Source organism: Rhinolophus hipposideros (assembly GCF_964194185.1).
Source record: "Rhinolophus hipposideros genome assembly, chromosome: 24".
Taxonomy (NCBI): Eukaryota; Metazoa; Chordata; class Mammalia; order Chiroptera; family Rhinolophidae; genus Rhinolophus; species Rhinolophus hipposideros.
Genome location: NC_138070.1, coordinates 37,349,477 through 37,370,361, shown reverse-complemented (window position 1 = coordinate 37,370,361; position 20,885 = coordinate 37,349,477).

The following is a 20,885-nucleotide window of genomic DNA, read 5'->3' as shown; positions in this document are numbered from 1 at the left end:
AGGAGCAGAAGAAAAAGCACAAGTGAAAAGGAGACTCAGAAAGAGGAAGAGGAAGAAGGAAAGGAGAGGAGAGAAAAGGAGAGGGAAGGGGAGGAGAGAGGAGGCGAGGGAGGCAGAACAAATGGAGGCAAAAAGAGAAAGACCTACAATTCTAGTATTGGATTTCATTTAATACATTTTTTTTCTTTTTTGTCATTATTGGGAAGGAGAAAAAGATGGTTGGCAGGAGTTGGTGACTGGCTTAGAATCTTTTTCAGATTTGGCTAAGGTGTTTGCCCCACTAGACTGATGGAGAAAAAGAAACATGCTAGAATAATCATAAAGGGTGGAGCTGTAAAAAAATAAATAAATAACACAGAAAACAACTCTTTGACTCACTGGGTGCCTCCCTGTAATGCCCAGATGAATCATTCCTAAGCAGAATCATCAATTGTCTTAGAGTACTTGTATATGAAAGCCACATTATGGGAATCATCACTGCATTTATCTTCAAAAAGGAAAGATAAACAGAGAATGAAATTTACTGAGACTCTTCTAAACCTTTATGTATTTGCAATAATAGTTCAGCATGATTTTCCAATACTAAGCTAATTTGCCCCATCTGTATTCACTATGCTTACAAAAATATACAAATATATGAGTTATGAAAGTTTTGCTATGAACACATCATTTTCTCTATACAACTCAGTGATGTCTTTGGAGGATACTTATTTCAAGCAGTTAACACCTGACCCCAATTTCTGTGGGTAATTAGTGAGCTAGATAACCACACAAAGTGGGTAATTATTTAGTACCCAAGGGTATGCTAAAAGTGGGTAGTGGTTTTGTTAACAAAAGCACATCTCTAATTATTGTATCCATGATGGGTGTTTTAAAAATACCAGTTACTATATCAGCTGAACCATAATAAATAAGTGAACCATTGTGCTGTCCTTAGCATCCATATGTATATACTATCATTGCTAATGATATTTAGCTCTCTTGTATATAGTGTTGTGAAAATTAATTAGTTAACATCTGTAAGGCTCTCAGCGATGAAATGTGCTAGAGAGCTTCTAAATACAGTATTATTATTATTATTATTATTATTATTATTATTGTTGTTGTTGTTATTATCTTGGCTAATAATCCCAGGATGGAAGAAGTTAGGGAGCACATGCAATTGTCTGGTTTACATCTTGGTTTGAAAATATGCTGAGGTCACAAATATAATCAGTTTAATTATGGGGAATGGTCTCCTACCCGATCGAGTCTAACACAGGCTGTAACAGAAAGGAAAGTAGATGCTAATTCCTTGACAGCTGGCTCAGGATAGATCTGAGGAGTCAGGATAGGAGATGGGGAGAGGGAGGAACAGAAGGAAGGAGTCAGTGATGGGCCAGGAAGCTGAATCAGCCGGACCACACCCTCATTTCAAAGTCTATCCTTCCCTTTGATGAGCAGCAAATATTCACAAAAATCCCCAGACATCCATGCAAGCCCTGGGACAAATTATTCATAATTACAATCAATCAGCCAGTTATGTATTATTTTTTCTGGAGAAGAACAATCAGTATAAATTATTTTAACAAATGCAGATACATTTAAAAGTATTACAATGTTGAAAATAGGCACACCCAGATAAGTCAGAAATCTTTAACCGAGGGTATGAGCAGCAATGAAGAAGCACTTTCTAATTCAATTGCTTTTATGGATCACCCTCAGGATGGTAAGGGGATGTTATTTGTTTTTGCTGAGAAAGAAAGAAAAAAAGAAAAGGAAACCCCATGTTGTGAGGGACCCTGATTTTTTTAGAGCAATGAAGTCTGGAAAACAAATAACAACAAAAACTCACTGCTTCTGTCTTGATAAATGTCCATCTCCCTGAGTAGGATCTCTGGAGTCTGGCTGAGGTAGGACAGACAGAGAGGCCTCTGGGATCCAAATTTTCAAATAGGCTCACCACATTTTTTCTTTCAAAGCAAGGTTGTCCTGGGAATTAACCCTAGGGGGATATGAAGCATGTGGGAAGGATAAAGGGAAATGTGCCACGATATTCTATTTAGCCAAGTTAATGGTCTCCAGGGAATTGGAAAGGGAAAGAACCCCATTTGTCAACCAACAGGTACTACTGCCGAAATCTCTGCTGGAGGACAGCCTCCAGAACACATGTTTATGCTAAGATTGGAGGCCAGTGGTGTGATGAGTACACTTTAAGAGTTTGGAAGCAAAGGGAAATTTTTTTCCAAAATCCACCCCAACACAGGCTTCTGACCTGAAGCCCCGTATTTGTCACCCCTCTCTGAGCACAGAACTACAAAGGCTAACTGGCATTCTCCAACCAGCCCAGCTCCTTTCAAACCCTATACTGTGCCAGATTGGCCCCATCTCCCACTGCAGCAAATTCTGTAGCCCTGATCCATACTGCGCAGGAAGAAACCAGATTTCCATTTTAATTGTCCTATCTGGACTTCAACTCTGCCACTGCCCTTGGCTCTTGGTTCCTGGTATGGTTTCAAAGACCCAGTCAATTGTTTTCCATTCCCCATCATCATTTTAAACACCTCTACTTCTCCCTTCTTCAAAATTTTATGTCTAAAATGTTTTTATGTCTCATAGTTTCTTTCATCTCTGACCACCACCATATCCTTTCTTTGGCCTCTCTCATTCTCTTCTTTGACTTTTTTTTCCCCCCATATCAAAATACAGTTCTACCTCATGCTATGGACTGAAAACTCATAAGTCTGCTGCTAGCATCTCCACACTCCCAGAAACCCCCACCCACATTAACATATCCGTAAATTCAATTTACCTCAGGGCATTTTACAAAACCTCACCTAAAAAGAGCTGAACTGTTGTGTGTGCGTGTGTGTTTTAATTGACTTAACTATATGAATATAGCATGAAAGGGCCTGATGTACATGAGCAAAAGAAAGAACAGAAGAAAGGAGTCTGGTATAATTGTGGATATTTAAGATAAAAGTAACAGAAACTATTTATTGCAAGAACATACAGACAAACAATTACATTGTTATGTGTGTGTATGTACACACACACACACACACACACACAGAGGTCAGACAATTAAGTTCGTGAACTCATCCTAGAAAAAGTGCTACATATCTCATTGCTGAATATCACTACGGTCACCTTCGAAGGACTTCCCTTGGGAAGCTATGCAGCGAAGCCAATGCCTAGTCCACCCTTCAAGTTTTGGAACTCTTTTTTTCTGGAATGGCCATCAGAGCTGCCATTGAAATACCCTTGATGTCCTGAATGTCATCAAAATGTCTTCCTTTCAATATTTCCTTTAACTTCGGGTAAAGAAAGAAGACAATCGGGGCCAGAGCAGGTGAGTAGGGAGGATGTTCCAATACAGTTATTTGTTTCCTGGCTAAAAACTCCCTCACAGACAGTGCTGTGTTAACTGGTGCGTTGTTGTGAGGCAAGAGCCATGAACTGTTGGCGAAAAGTTCAGGTCGTCTTTTTCACACAGCCTTTTCAGCACTTCCAAATAGTAAACTTGGTTAACTGTCTAGTTGGTGCAAAGTCATAATGAGTAATCCCTCTGATATCAAAAAAGTTTAGCAACATCAGTGCAACAAGTTTGCGAACTTAATTGTCAGAATAAATATGTGTGTGTGTGCACGTGTGCACGTATGTGCACACACACACATATATATGGCCTGTATCAAGCCTCTACATGACACAATAATATCCTAAGATTATTTGATATCTGAAAGGGTATTTACTATACTGTGAACAGTGACAGGCAGAGCCACATGGTTCTGTAGCTAAAAGCTGAATTCAAAGGCCTCCTGGGATGGATTGGCATAGGAAGACAAACCCCCATGAGTCACCTACCTCCCTTCATTCTTATCTGGGCTTAAATGCTCAGAACTGCTATTGCATCTTTCTGACATTTCCATGATTTTAAACTTATTATCCTTATCCGGTGCTGAAAATATTTATGCTCTTAACCTTACTACTTAGTATTTATTGCTTTAGTGTTACAGTTCTGCTTTTGTGACTCCTCTAATAGCTACCATTGAGGTTCTTCTTTGTGACAGAAGCTTAAAGATAACTAATACTTAATTTAGTCAAAATAACCTTGATATGACCGTCATGTGTTTCAAGATGCAGAGAGTAAGGTTCAGCATAATTAGAATTGTCCAGCTCATGAGTGGCACTGCTAGTATTTGAACCCAGGTCTAACGCCATAAGCATGGTCTTTCCTTTGCATCATTATACTTTTTGACTCCTGTCTCAGTAAATGACACTTTCTGCAGTTAATCCTCTCAAACTAGTCTAATTTCTCTTTCTATGTATTTTCCATAGCAGCCTATATTACTCTACCTTAATATTTATTTATTTAACTCATTTTATCTAGTAAATACTGAGTACTTCACTATATGTCAGACATTGTGCTAAGCAGTGTAATTTCCTTAGCTAGAGGATAAATAACGATGCTGTGATAGGAATGTTGTCTATATACTATGCTATCTCCACCTCCAAACTCTAAAGTAAATGAAGAGAGGGGCTGTGACATGGTCACTTTTGAATTCCTAGCATGTACTTTAATATCTGACATACAGTAAAAGTTTTAACAAATTTTTATGGTAATATAGCTCTGATTATAACTTTTTGAGAGGCCAAGGTTTGTCTAAATAATCCTTGGAATAATGTTTCGTACAATGCCACATAAAAGCATTTAGTAAATGGTGAATTGCAGCTTTATTTTCTAAGACTATGCTCTGGTTGAGGTCCCATTAGTAGCCATGTTTATTTGTGTTTTTGAAAAACAATGAATTGATGTGTTTAATTCATTCTAAATGTTCTGAAATCATGACATTTTTGTGTGAAGCCAGATAAACTTTGAAATCTCACTGCTCTGTGGATTAGGAGGTAATGTCAAGTGATAGTGTCTAGGATGATATGGCTGTGAAGGGCTACCCTGGGCTACATGCAGGGAAGGAGGTCTCTTGCACTTTAATAATGTGTGGGGAAGTCCATATCTGAGATAAGCAACCTAGCTTAGATGACCTCATTTCAGAGAGAGGTTGAGAAGCTAGAAATAGTTCATGACCATACAACCTAAAGACTCCATTGTTTTCCAGAATAATATGTATTCTGAAAAAAAAATTAGACAATTTCTTATTATGCATAAATAAAAGTTATTTAATAATGTGTAAGGGGTATCCTTGGCAGGCTGGCTTCAATCCTATCTGAGAAATTCCTATCTCTGAATAGGAAGAGTTTGGGGAACACGATGACGTTCTTTCTGTCCTTGGGCAAGCACTGATGCACATTTAGAGTGTCAACACCACTGAATTTGGTTACAAGTATGTGACTGTCTTCATTAAGCTGAGATAATTTCCATTTTATCAACCCAGAACACTGTTTCAAAAGATGCATCCTAGGGAGTTGGTGGCATCTCTCAAGAGAGGGATGGATGGGTAACCATAGTCCATCTACTCGAGTCCCTAAACTTTAAACTTACTTTAGATATTAACTATCAAAATTCTCTCAGCAAGAGTCCCTCATTGATTGACAAAAATATTCCTTCACAGGAAGATGAGCAATGAGAAGCTTACTTAATGCACTGTTTAGCAAAAGACCCTTTTCCTAAAGCTGAACCAATAGGGAGCAGGGTTTAGTACAAGCAATCTGTAACTCAAGTGTTCCCGAAAGGAGTCACATGGCAGATTTTTTTTTAATTAATTTTATTGGGGTGACAATTGTTAGTAAATTTACATAGATTTCAGGTGTACAATTCTGTATTACATCGTCTATAAATCCCATTGTGTGCTCACCACCCAGAGTCAGTTCTCCTTCCATCACCATATAATTGATCCCCTTTAACCTCATCACCCACCCCCCACCCCCTTACCCTCTGGTAACCACTAAATTATTGTCTGTGTCTATGAGTTTTTGTTTTGTCATTTGTTTGTCTTGTTCTTTTTGGTTTATATACCACATATCAGTGAAATCATAGGGTTCTCTGCTTTTTCTGTCTGACTTATTTCACTTAGCATTATACTCTCAAGATCCATCCATGTTGTCACAAATGCTCCTATATCATCTTTCCTTAACGCAGAATAGTATTCCATTGTGTATATATACCACAACTTCTTTATCCATTCATCTATCGAAGGACATTTTGGTTGTTTCCATGTTTTGGCCACCGTAAACAAAGCTGCAATGAACATTGGCGTACACGTGTCTCTATAGAGAAATGCTTTTATATTTTTGGGGTAGATACCCAGGAGAGCGATTGCTGGGTCATATGGTAATTCTATTCCTAATTTCTTGAGGAACCTCCACACTGCCTTCCATAGCGACTGCACCAGTCTGCATTCCCACCAACAGTGTATGAGAGTTCCTTTTTCTCCACAGCCTCTCCAACACTTGTTACTATTTGTTTTGTTGATGAAAGCCATTCTGACTGCGGTGAGGTGATATCTCATTGTGGTTTTCATTTGCATTTCTCTGATGATTAGCGATGTTGAGCATTTTTTCATATGTCTATTTGCCATTTGTATATCCTCTTTGGAGAAATGTCTCTTCAGGTCCTCTGTCCATTTTTCAATTGGGTTGTTTGTTTTTTTGTTGTTGAGTTACATGAGTTCCTTGTATATTTTGGATATTAGCCCCTTATCAGAGGAACTGTTTGCGAAAATCTTCTCCCATTTAGTTGCTTGACTCATTATTTTGTCAATAGTTTCTTTTGCTGTGCAGAAGCTTTTCAGTTTCATATAATCCCATTTGTTTATTTTAGTTTTTACTTCCATTGCCTTTGGAGTCAAATTCATAAAATGCTCTTTGAACCCAAGGTCCATAAGTTTAGTACCTATGTTTTCTTCAATGCAGTTTATTGTGTCAGGTCTTATGCTTAAGTCTTTGATCCATTTTGAATTAATTTTGGTACATGGTGACAGATAGCAGTCCAGTTTCATTCTTTTGCACGTAGCTATCCAATTCTGCCAGCACCATTTATTGAACAGGCTGTCTTTCCTCCATTGTACGTTTTTAGCTTCTTTGTCAAAGACTATCTGTCCATATTTATGTGGTTTTATTTCTGGGTTCTCAATTCTAATCCATTGGTCTAAGTGTCTGTTTTTCTGCTAATACCAAGCTGTTTTGATTATTGTAGCCCTGTAGTACAAGGAAAAATCAGGGAGTGTGATACCTCCAGTATTGTTCTTTTTTTTAATATTGCTTTGGCTATTCGGGGTCTTTTGTGTTTCCAAACAAATCTGATGATTTTTTGTTATATTTCTTTAAAAAATGAAACTAGGATTTTAATGGGAATTGCATTAAATCTGTATATGGCTTTGGGTAATATGGCCATTTTAACTATGTTGATTCTTCCAATCCATAAGCACGGAATGTCTTTCCATTTCTTTGTGTCTTCTTCAATTTCTTTCAAAAATATCTTATAGTTTTCAGCATATAAATCCTTCACATTGTTGGTTAAGTTTATTCCTAGGTATTTTATTCTTTTTGCTGCAATTGCAAAAAGAATTGTTTTTTCTATCTCTTTTTCTGAGATTTCATTGTTGGTATATAGGAAAGCAATGGACTTTTGTACGTTGATTTTGTAGCCAGCAACTTTACTGTATTCATTGATTGTTTCTAATAGCTTTTTGGTGGAGTCTTTAGGGTTTTCTATATATAGCATCATGTCATCTGCAAAGAGTGACAATTTAACTTCTTCATTCCCAATTTGGATGCCTTTTATTTCTTTCTCTTGCCTGATAGCTCTGGCGAGGACTTCCAACACTATGTTGAAAAGCAGAGGTGATAGGGGACAGCACTGTCGTGTTCCTGAATGTAGAGCAAAGGGCTTCAGTTTTTCACCATTAATTATGAGATTTTCTGAGGGCTTGTCATAGGTGGCCTTTATTATGTTAAGGATTTTCCTTCTATACCTATTTTATTGAGTGTTTTAATCATAAATGGATGTTGTATCTTGTCAAATGCTTTTTCTGCATCAATTGATATAATCATATGATTTTTGTCCTTTATTTTGTTTATGTGATGTATCACATTGATGAATTTGCGAATGTTGAACCATCCTTGTGCCCCGGGGATGAACCCCACTTAGCCGTGATGAATAATCTTTTTAATGCATTGTTGTATTCGATTTGCTAAAATTTTGTTTCGGATTTTAGCATCTGTATTCATCAGAGATATAGGTCTGTAGTTTTCTTTTTTTGTGTTGTCCTTACCAGGTTTTGGTATCAGGGTAATGTTGGCCTCATAAAATGAGTTAGGGAGTACTGACTCTTCTTCAATTTTTGGAAGTTTGAGCAGGATTGGTATTAGATCCTCTTTGAAGGTTTGGTAGAATTCACTGGTGAAGCCATCTGGTCAAGGACTTTTGATTTTGGGAAGGTTGTTGATGGCTGATTCAATTTTGTTACTGGTGATCGGCCTGTTAAGATTTTCCAGTTCTTCATGATTCAGACTTGGAAGGTTATATGTTTCTAAGAACTTCTCCATTTCTTCTAAGTTATTAAATTTGGTGAAATATAGTCCTTCATAGTATTCTTGGATAATCTGTTGTATTTCTGTGGTGTCCGTGATAACTTCCCCTTTTTCGTTTCTGATTTTGTTAATTAGTGTCTTCTCTCTTTTTATCTTAGTGAGTCTAGCCAAGGGTTTGTCGATTTTGTTAATCTTTTCAAAGAACCAGCTTTTTGTCACATTAATATTTCTATTGTCTTTTTGTTCTCTATTTCATTTAGTTCTGCTCTGATTTTTGTTATTTCCTTTCTTCTGCTGACCTTGGGTTTAGCTTGTTCTTCTTTTTCTAGTTTTTTAAGTTGTAACATGAGGTTATTTATTTGGGATTTTTCTTGTTTCTTGAGACAGGCCTGTAATGATATAAATTTCCCTCTTAAAACTGCTTTCATGGCATCCCAAAAATTTTGGTAGGATGTATTTTCATTGTTATTTGTTTCTATGCATCTTTTGAGCTCTCCTCTAATTTCTTCTTTGACCCAGTCGTTCTTTAAAAGTATGTTGTTTAATCTCCATGTATTTGTGTTTTTTCCTGCTTTCTTTTTGCAGTTGATATCCAATTTCAAAGCTTTGTAATCAGAGAATATGCTTGGTATGATTTCAATCTTCTTAAATTTGCTGAGGCTGATTTTGTGTCCTAATATATGGTCTATCCTTGAGAATGTTCCATGTACACTAGAAAAGCATGTATAGTCTGATGTTTTAGGATGAAGTGCTCTATATATGTCAATTATGTCCAATTCATCTAATGTGTCATTTAGGGCTGGTATTTCGTTATTTATCTTCTGTTTGGATGATCTATCCATAGCTGTCAATGATGTATTTCAGTCCCCTAGTATACTTGTGTTTTGGTCAATTTCTCCCTTTAGTTCTGTTAGTAGTTGCTTGGTATATTTCGGTGCTCCCTGATTGGGGGCATAAATATTGATGACTGTTATGTGTTCTTGTTGTATAGTCCCCTTTACCATTATGAAATGTCCATCTTTGTCTCTTGTTATCTTTTTCACCCTGAAGTCTGTTTCATCGGAAATCATTATGGCTACACCTGATTTTCTCTGGGTACCATTTGCTTGGAGTGTCAATTTCCACCCTTTCACTTTGAGTCTATGCTTGTCCTTGTAGCTGAGATGTGTCTCTTGTAGGCAGCATATGGTTGGGTTTAGTTTTTTGATAAAATCTGCTACTCTGTGTCTCTTTATTGGTGAGTTCAGTCCATTTACATTTAGGGGGATTATTGATATGTGAGGATTTCCTGTCATTCTGTCTTTAGTTTTCTGGTAAGGCTGTGTCTCCATTGTTTCTTTGCCTTTTTGTTGTTGTCTATTATTTCTGTGTGGTGGTATTCTATGATGTTTCCCTTGTTTCTTCTTTTATTACAGTATATATTTCAGATTTGGATGTTTTTTGAGTGGTTACCCTTGAGTTTATGTGAAAGAAAGTTTGATATTTAGAGTATTCCAGTTTCTTTAGTACGCTTACTTTCTCTATTCCCATATTCCAGTTGAAGCCTTTACACTCCCCCTTTTTATGTTTTGGTTGCCACAAGTTGTCCCTGTTGATGGTGGTCTAATAGCCTCCTTTAGTATTTCTTGTAGTGCAGGTCGTGTATTAGAAAATTCCCTCAGCTTTTGGATGTCTGGAAAGGTCTTTATTCCTCCTTCATATCTAAAGGAGATCTTTGCTGGATATATTATTCTTGGCTCATGATTTCTCTCTTTCAATAGTTTGAATATTTGGTTCCATTCCCTCCTAGCTTGTAGAGTTTCTGCTGAAAAATCTGATGATAATCTAATGGGCTTTCCTTTGTAAGTTACCGTCTTCTTTTCCCTGGCTGCCTGGAGGATTCTTTCTTTGTCATTGATTTTAGACAGCTTCAATACAATGTGCCTTGGTGAAGGCCTGTTGGGATTGAGGTAATTAGGTGTTCTATTTGCTTTTTGGATTCGAAGATCCAGTTCTTTCCACAAGTTTGGGAAGTTCTCATCGACGATTTGTTTGAATATATTCTCTGTTCCCTTCCCTCTTTCTTCTCCTTCTGGTATGCCCATTAGTCTTATATTGCTCTTTCTAATGGAGTCAGAAAGTTCTTGTAGAGGTCTTTCATTTCTTTTAAGTCTCAAATCTCTTTCTTCTTCCATCTGTGTAAATTCCAGGTTCTTATCTTCGATGTTACTGATTCTTTCCTCCATCTGGTCAACTCTACTACCTAAGCTGGATATTTTATTGTTAATTTCTTCTATTGAGTTTTTAATCTCCAGTAATTCTATTTGGTTCTTTTTCAAAGTTTCAGTCTCTTTTGTAAAATGCTCATGGTGTTCTTTGATTGTGTTTCTGAGTTCATTAAACTGCCTTTCTGTGTTTTCTTGCATCTCGTTCAGTTTTTTCAGAATTGCAATCTTGAATTCTCTGTCATTTAAATCACAAATGTCCATATCTCTAAGTTCCTTTTCTGGAGACTTTTCACTTTCTTTCTGAGCTATCTTGTTGCCTTGGTTATTCATGGCAATCACTGATTTACTATTTCTCTTCCTAGACATCTACAGGAGTGGCTTCTGCAATAGGTTGATACGTATGCGAAGAGCTTTTTGAGTTCCAAAGCTCTTTCTGCACCCGATTCAGAGCCCGTATGTTTCAGCAGTTCTGTTTACTCCTGCAGGGATCCGCCCAGATAGGTGGGGCCAGGGGCGGGGTGAGTTGTGAGAGGTGGCCCAGAGCAATGGCGACGACCACCACCACAGCCAGTCCTGCTTCCACAGCTCCCTCCCCTTTGCCGGAACTAGTTGAGCTGCGAATCTGTGTGTGTGGTCCACAGTTCTCAGAGCAGCAAATATTCTGTCCTTTGATCCGACACTGCTACTTTATCGCTTCTAGCACTCGGCAGGTGGAGGTGGGGCGAGCTCTGGAGGGTAGGGAGGGGCGGCTAGTCTCCGTGCCTAAGGCTTCCGTTCTCTGCTCCTCAGTGAGGGCTTAAACCACTGATTTCAGCCCTCTTCCCTCAGTCTTTGCTCCGAGGTCTTCCGTGAGCGAGCATTGGGTTCAGCCGTGCTATATGCTGCCTCCTCAGCCCTGTGGGCCGTAAGCGGAGCCCTAGCAGTCCGAGTCCTTCCCTCTCCCGCAGCTGTGGAAGATCCCGGAGCAGCGGGCTCCGAGCACTGAGCTAGGTCTGTGTCCTGCGCCCGCGCGGCTCCGTGTCCGCACTTCTCCTCTCCCTCCTCCCCCGCTCGCGCGATTCACCCACCTGGAGGTGAATTCAGTAGTGGGCCTCTTCGTGTTGCCTGTCTGCTGTGCAAGGAGTCCTTTCTGGAGTTATTGTTGTCTGATTCGTTGTAAATTCCAGGGGAGAGTTACAGAGGCTCACCTCACGCCGCCATTTTTTTCCCCTCCAGATTTCTTTTTAAATTTAATTTATTATTATTTTTTTTTCACATGGCAGATTTTTTTCTTTTTTCACATGGCAGATTTTAAACCCCAAATTCTACACCAGCTCCAAGTGTCATGCTGAGTTAATACTTGGATTTTGGCCTAGTATAATTATTTTTATTTTTTTTCTTCTTTTTTAAAATCTATTGGGGTGACGATTGTTAGTGAAATTACATAGATTTCAGGTGTACAATTCTGTATTACATCATCTGTAAATCCCATTGTGTGTTCATCACCCAGAGTCAGTTCTCCTTCCATCACCATATATTTGATTCCCCTTACCCTCATCTCCCACCCTCCATTCCCCTTACCCTCTGGTAACCGCTAAACTATCGTCTGTGTCTATGAGTTTTTGTTTCTCATTTTGCTTTCTTAGCCTTTTAAGATATTAGAAGAAAGCAATGGTGAGATAACTCTTTGGCATATATATTTAACAATGTTTTTGTTATAAGTATATAAAATATTATGTTTCCTCCTTACCCCTCTTTGGGTGAGTTTCAGGGCACTTTTCTTGGCTTCCAGCTTTAACTCCATAGAAGGGCTGAACATATTTGACGGGCCCACATGGTTTATGAAGCTTTCTCAAAGCTAAGTCCATTGCTTTGGGGCCTGACTCTACCTATTTGTAGGAAGTACATTTCAATAGTCTTGGAATCTAGGAAGGTAAAAGATAAAATCTTCCATTGTTATACAATAATAGGAAAACTGAGAGAGAGAGAAAAAAACAGAGAGAGAATCAAGACTTTTCTAAAACGTGAGATCCCTATTACCTGTGCACTAAGAGAATTGACGCTGACATTGTAAACATCATTATTCTTGGCTGAAGTGCATCATCTAAGAGCCACATTCCATTTTAGTCCAGGTTCCCTGCCATTCAGTCATTAGGTTTAGGCTGGCAAGCAAAGAGGCATCTTTCTACCCCTGGGACTTTTGAAGATTGAGATGGCTAAGCCTAGAGATGATACGCAACCAAGGAAACAGGTCAGGAATTTGGTCTGCGATTGGTCGTATATTTTTTGAAACTGATACAAAACCTAGAGGTTGTGAGGGAAAGACGGAGATGGTGAAAGGTGAAGGCTTTGGAAGACAAGAGTGTTCTCATCTCAGATCCTGTCTTATTGATACCATGGCTCCTATCTTTGCTGACATCTTTGCTGGCAAAATTAATACTTTTTAGAAGACCAGGCATCTTTTATATTATTCACCACCTGTGTGTCTCAAACTGATTTCCAATATCTTTGGTATCCACATCAAAGTTCCATCATTAAGAAGAGATTGGATTACAATTCAGATTTCAGGGTTTCCAGTCAAACTCCAAATACAGTAGTACCTCGGTTTTTGAACGTCTCCGTTGAGGAACATTTGAGTTTCGAAAACCATAAACCCGGAAGTAAATGCTTTGGTTTTTTAATACACCTCGGAAGTCGAACATACCATTCAGCTCCCGCTGAGTGCAAGATCCTGAGGCCTAGTAGTCGGCGTTTTCGAACATTTCAGAACTCGAACGGTCTTCCAGAATGGATTACGTTTGAAAACCGAGGTACCACTGTACTATATCTCAGCTTTTCATTAATGGTCATAAAGTCAAGATACACTCCTTCTTCACTTTTCAACCTTTCAGAGTTTTTAGTCTTTTCCAACTTTTTTAGTTATTTAAGTTCTAAAGTTTTAGAATAAGGAGAAGGGGAAGTAAATATCTTCATATAATTTCATTATTCCCATTTTACATTTGGGAACTCAATTGCTGGCTAAGTATATTTGGGAGTCAATTGCTGGCTAAGTACTTTCCCAAGAAGATTGGTATAGCACCAAGTATAAAATCTAGGTCTTTCAACCAGATGTTGAGAGGAAAGATGAGCTTATATGTACGAACTGCATCAAGTTTACTCAAAGTGAGTTTGTATAAATCCTAGGTATCGTTAATAATACCCTCCATCATTAACTAATGACAGCACAGTAAGAAAGAGCTTTAACAAGATACGATTACATTTATTTGAGCATTTGTAAAATAGATGAGTTTCAAAAGCATTGAGCGTGCAGAATTAATATAATTAAAAGAATATGGAAACATGTTTTGAGACTGAGAGGTGCAGCAGCAAGATCAGAATGGCTACTGAGATTAAAACAGAGTGAGATGAATAGGGAGAACTCTGGGGAGAAGCCGAGGAATATTTTAAAGGTTGAAACTGCTACCTCAGAAATTTTAAATTTGGTACATTCAACCCTTCTCAAGGAGTCTCTCCATGATACAAATGGAAATACCATGAAGACTTCAGAGAACTGTCAGAGGGAACCAGGAGGGCCTTCTAGAGTCTGATGCTTGCCTTTCAGTAATGCTGCCTGTGTGGTCACAGGCAGGTCAGCACAGTGCAAACCAAGTGTAGTTTGTGGCCAACCTGCACTTCAAGATAAGGGGAAGTTAAGTAAAAAAAAAAAAATTGTTGTTGCATTTTTAAATCTTTAAAGATCCATTGTGATATTTTGACTGTGATATTTAAGTCTGGATTGTTCCATTTATGGGCCCATGGGTCTATAAGCTTAGCTCTGCATGATACATACATACACTGAATGAAGACACATGCTGAATTTGATTCTATTATGTTTAGCACTATGCCTATCACATAGTAGGTGCTTTAGAAAGCATGGTTCATTCTGTACTCTTGGGAATTTAATATAATCAGTTTCACAGTATTATATAATGCAGGCCAATCGACTGACAAGCAATCTCTAACTAATGTTTTTTTTGCTCCTGCCATGAGTTTAATTACTCAAAACCCATATCTTAAAATTTATGGAAAAGAGAACATTTCTAAGGTAAGGAAAGAGGACAAGAACTTTGAAAACAAAGCCCCCCCAAAATCTGGCTGGTGTTAACATTCTGTTTAAAATATTCACAGTGCTTTGGGTGTTTCAGTAAACATCTAGGTGTATGCTTGTCAATATCTTTTTAGAAAGAAAGTAAACCAAGAAAACAGATTCAAAAGCCATAGTAGTGGAGGAAATGATTTGTTAACATCTTTGCTTCAACTAGTCTACTAATCTGGGTATATCTCTGGGCCTTGATGATTTGCTTTCCAAGGTGCAGTAAGAATTCATTGAATTATCAGGAAATCAGCTTTGTTCAGAAAATTCATGGAGAACTGTTGAGGTATCTCAGAGTGAGGCTGTACACGGAGGTAAGGAAGAATCCTAAATCCTACAAATGTTTCCTCCAATGTTGTTTTGTTATAGTGGTGATGAGATGCTGTAGGAATTTAACTCTTGTTTATCTCAACCTATGGTAAAATTGGTATCGTTATATATTGTATCACTTAAAGTCACAGACTCTATGAGCAACATTAAGTGAGGACTTACTGTATAACTACTTTTCTTCTGTTGAAAACAAGGGAGAGATTACGCTGAAAAATACCACTGCATAAAATTAAGTTCTCTGCCCTAATAAGGAAAGAGACAGGAGAGTAAAGTAAAGAGAATTGTCTTCTTTGACTCTTTTGGACTCTCCTTCCTCAGTGCCTTCCAGCACTGTAAACATATCTTACTCAGGATGTGTCACACTGTGATTGTAATTAACATACTGAGATACAACTCTATATCTCCAGATCATTGCACAATGACTGGAACACAGTAAACGTTGAATATAAAGTGAATAAAGTCAACTTGAAGATAAACTTTAAGAACTGTAAGATAAAATGCAAACTCGACCATGTCCAAAATAAACACAAAAAAGTTCAGTTAGATCCAGATTCTGAGCTAGGTGTTACAAGACAGGAAGGAGCAAAGAAGAGGCTTCACAACCATGAATCCTTCATCCATCCTCCATGACTATGCTGATAACCTGTTGGCCAAATTATGCACAGAATTGGAATTTGGCTCTCAAAACAAAAACAAAAACAAAAACACAAAGCTTACATATGCTTGTCCAGGCTGCTTACTTGAACTTCAGGCTCTATTTCTGATTATAATGATCCCAACACACTTGAATTAATGGAAAGAATATAGAAGTAAAAGTTAAAGAGACATGGGTCCTCTGCTTAGCCCTGTCACAGTAACTTTGGATAAGGCATTTCACCTCTCAGATCATTAGCTCCCTCAACTATAACATGAAAGTTTGGACTACATGAACTCTTAAGTTCCCTCCATGGAAATTCTAGAATTGCATGGTTCTTCTCTTTGTCTAGATTTCATTTTCGTATAAAAATATTTTCTTAACAATTACGATACAGATGGAATTTGGACTGAGAAAAATAAATAGAGCATATTAGCCGATGGTAAAAGCTATTTAGAGTCTAAATATACAAAACAAAAAAGAAAAATGTTAAGAGTTTAAAAATGTTACAACTAATAGCAGATTAGGTCATGAAAAGGGGATCCTACAACTAGCTGCCTCCAAAATATCCTGATCCTTGAGTGGAACAAAAAGTTTGACAAGATTCTTGGGCAATAAGAAAGCATGTTGTTACAAAATAGTCAGAGGAATGTAAAATACAGCATAGAGAATATAGTCAAAAATGTTGCAAAAACTATGTATAGCACTAGGTGGGTACTAGACTACGCAGGGAGGTCATTGAATAAATTATACAAATGTCTAACTTCTATGCAGTACACCTGAAACTCATATAAAATCATATTGAATGTCAACTGTAACCGAAAAAATAATTAATTAAAAAAATAAAGCATGTTGTTGGGAAGGGGCAAGAATTATTAATCTCATTCAATACAAAGGGAAATGAAAGTCCAAAAAGGATAAATAACTCCCTCACAATCACACTATTGAAGATAAAGCCAAGCCTGACCCCAAGGGATCCTGCTTCCCAGCCAAATATGTTGTCTGATGAAGAAATCACTCTTGCTTCCAGTGACCATGAGAATATGATGCCACAGCCCTGTGGAGTTGGGCAGTCTCTTAGCTAACTTGACTTTCATCAGCTCTGCTGAAGTCACACCTGGTGAAAATTTCTATAATGTTGATTGCAAGAGGAAGCAAACACAAATGACCCAAAGGACTCTTTGGAAATGTTCCTATGGTCAAAGACAATTCCACTGGTCTTGGGTCAGGATAACAGGTTTCCATTCTTCGTCTTTCACTTTTAGGCTTTTGTACAGCAATTTCCTTCTTTAGGATTCAAAAGACTTATTAAGGATACTTTAGAGTATTAAATGATACAATTCAATATACGTGAATTTTTAGAAGAATTTTTGTCCGATATTACTAGTTATTTAAAGAAATTACCTTTACCTACTTTTTTTCAAATTGGGGTGACAATTGTTAGTAAAGTTACATAGATTAAAATGTATATATGTATGTATATTAAAATGTGTATTAAAATGTATGGTGTACACACACACTATTCTTATAAAAGTAATATATATATATATATATATATATATATATATATATATATATATGGAGATATATCCATATCTCCTTCAGTCTAGCTGGGAAATCTGTTTCAAAATCAACTTCTGCTCTTTCCTCAGGCTTTATGTATAGCCAAGCAAGCCATTCTAGATTAACACAGCTCTCTCCTGGGAAAAGCCACAGAATAACTTTATTGATTTCCCTTTGCTCTGCTCCACATTTCTCTGCTGAAATGTTGCCTTAGCTTTTAAATGAAGAAGGAAAAGGAAAAGAAAATTAAAATGAAGAGATTTGCTTTTTTAAGACCATTTTTTTATTTTCTAAAAATTTCTTTTGAAGAACAGGGTATTTGTGTTGGGGTATCTACGTAGTTAAGAAAAAAAGAGGATAATATATTTCTCAAGGTTTTGATTCAACAGATTTCTTTACATTAAAACATGTGTTTTACATACAATGCTGGACACAGTACTACATAAATGTCTTCTCATTCTCTACGACTTGGCTAGTCATCTTTCAAAACTGCCAAGACTTTTAGGCAAACAGTCGCTCCAGTGTTTCCAGAAGCATACCCCGTACATAGGAACATAGGAAACGTTTATTTTTCATCATTTTATCTTGCATTAAAATACCCCAGCAGAATTAAATTCTTTAAATGCGAAAAAGCCTTTACTTATAAAGATTTTAGGATACTGATGCAATTTTAGAAATGTAAAAAGGTGGTTTTCCAGGCAGAGTCTTTCTACCTTGACCTTTTAAGATTACTGTGGAAGCAGTACCCAGAGCCTCATTCTTATTCTCCTTTCGGCTTCTGAGCTGTCGTGTGCCCTTGATTCTGCCCATGGGGCAGGGGTGAGATCAGGGTAATGGAAAGAAGCAGAGAAGGGGGAAAATGGAGTGAGTTAACGTAATAGCTCTAAAAACACCTTTTCCATTTTCTTGTCTTTGCCCCCCACACATAGAGTCAGCTCTACTTACTCTAATAACTGAGTTCATAAAAGACTAGTAGAATTTCTATTTCTTTCAGTTTTCCTTTTCAGTATCCACAGCTTTTCCTATAAAGGAAAGGGAAAGATTGACTTATTTACAACACAATCACAATCTGATTCTTCACTTTAAGCAAATAAAGATGCCTAGTGAAATAAACGGATTGTGTTATTTAAAATTGAAAGCTTATGTGAACAAACCACCACTCAGAAACAAGCTGAACAAAAGTACAGAAAGAAAATGAAAGCCTTGTGACTAAACAAGGTTAAAATGATGTGCAGTGCCGAGTGTACAATTTCATAGAGCAATTGTTAACAATATGACAAATATCTACTGCCAATGTACAAATTACATACACTCAAAACCACAAGAGGACAGTGATGCTGCCCTGAGGTTTAATCACAGGGTTTTTGTTCATTTGTTTGTTTGTTTCTAGCAAAATATCTTTCTTTCCCCATGAATTTGCAAACTTAGTTTTAATTAAATGTCATTGTACTTTTTACTAGCCAGTTTATCTTCTTTTCATTCCCTTGTTTCTCTTCACAATTTGAATCAAAGACAGTGATTTGAAAGCATTATGGGTAAAAGTGGTTAGAAAAGCATGCTAAGAATTGGGTCATCTTGTTGAAATCAAGTTCACTTCTGTGTTGTACAGAAGTAAAGAAGAATGTACATGAAGAATAAGGAAAATTTGTCCTAATATCTTGCTGTATCTGTCCCAAGTCATTCTTTTCATGGCCTCAGCAAGGAAATTATGTAGCAATGCAATTGGTATCCTGGTTAAACAAGAAAGCCTCTGGAGTACATTTCCAAGAACAGTCTCCCTCATAGCTGAGGAGCCAAGACTGTACCTTGTACTAGGAAACAATGTTTCTTTGGGCAATGTAGGTTCTTTGTTGAAACTGGAAACAGTGCCCCAGTTGCAGGTAAGAAAGTCCATTCTGAATACACCAAACTGCTAGAAGCAGGTCCTATCCAGGAAGGGCAGCACACACTTTCCACTTCCAGGATCAAATAGAAAGGTCTTTCTTGGCCTCCCACAACACTCAGATGGAGCACCAAATCCACCACAGTTTGAAACTACTATGTAAGAAAGTTGAGAATCCAAATCTATCAACTCATCCATTCCATTTATTCAGCAAGTTTTTATAAGACAGTTTCTATATGGATTGTGCTTTACCTAAGCACAGTGTTAAGTAGGAAGAAAACATGTTTATATCCTACTCCTACTATTCCCACCTCCTACTATTCCTTGTATTTCCCTTGATTTCAAGAGGCTACTTAAAAATCCTTAACCAAAAACAGCGTCTGAGGGGGCATGTATTTATTCCATCTCTTTCCCTTTTACCTTCCTGTAAAATATTATCTGTCCAGGTTTGTATGATAAATAATAATTAATGTTAAGTCTCAATAATGTCCTTTCTATAAGTTTGATGCTCATACCACAAAGAAGCTAGAAAGATCCCCATGTTGATCTCTGTCATTTAAAAGACAGGATGCTTCATAGATTTTCTTTCCTAATATGATCAGCCTTAAGAGTAATTGCTTCATTTCTTGGTAAGAAAGAACCTAGAGCTGTGGATGCCTAAGGGAGTCATTCCAACAGAGACCAGAATTTCAAGAGAAAGAACTGATCCAATTTCCTTGTTTGGTGCTTATAATACATGAAGGCTTCACCCTAGTCATGGCAGACCACAGGGAATGATCAGTGTGAATTGTTAAGTTGTCTCCTCAGTGATGTCTTACAAACAATTTCCCTGGAGAAGTAGCAAGTTCCTTAGCACAGTATTGTTCACAAATAAATAAACAAAACTTTTTTCTCCCCACATTGGGAGGACCTCAGAAATATGTTGCTTCAATTGATAGGCTGGAATCATATAAAAATGTGACTTCCCTTCCAGTTCTTTGGCTAAGATGCATTGGTAAAATGGTGCATTATCCACAATTATAACTGGGAAAAGCATGGTTATCATATGTAACCCAGATCTAGGTAACTTACAGAGTAGTGTTGTGTTGAGAGAGGAAAGAAACTAAAGGTGGAAGCATCTCAGCAGCAGCAGAGAGGAATGTAATTGAATCTGGTGTTTCACATATCTTATATCAAGTCATAAGAAAAAGGACTGTGCCTTGTACACATTAGCCCACAGAACTTTCTAAACTGAACCAATATGAAACATACATAAAAGTAAGATTGGTTGTAAGGAAAGATCCTATCCTTTCACACCAAGCCTTGGAGACTACTCAAGTAATCATGGCCTTGACTTATTAATTTTCCTTATGCTATCTGGGTAGGAACTCAGGAACTGATAATGTCTCCAGTTAGCTACATCCACAATGGTAGCATCTGATGTCATCAAATGAAAGCCAGGGAGTCTTGCAGCATACTTTGAAATAAGTCCACTTTGAATCTTCTATGCTACTTGTGTATATTTCATGCTATATGCAGAAAAAGTATCCAGGTAATACTTTGGAGATTTTCTAAATTTACAGTGATTCCAACTCTCAGTTAGGAGGACTACAGGATGTTCTATTTTATCAAAGTTTAAAGGTAACAGGAAAATCCGTGAAGTGTCTTATAGAAGACCAAATGGGCAAAAGTACAACTGAAACCAAGAAC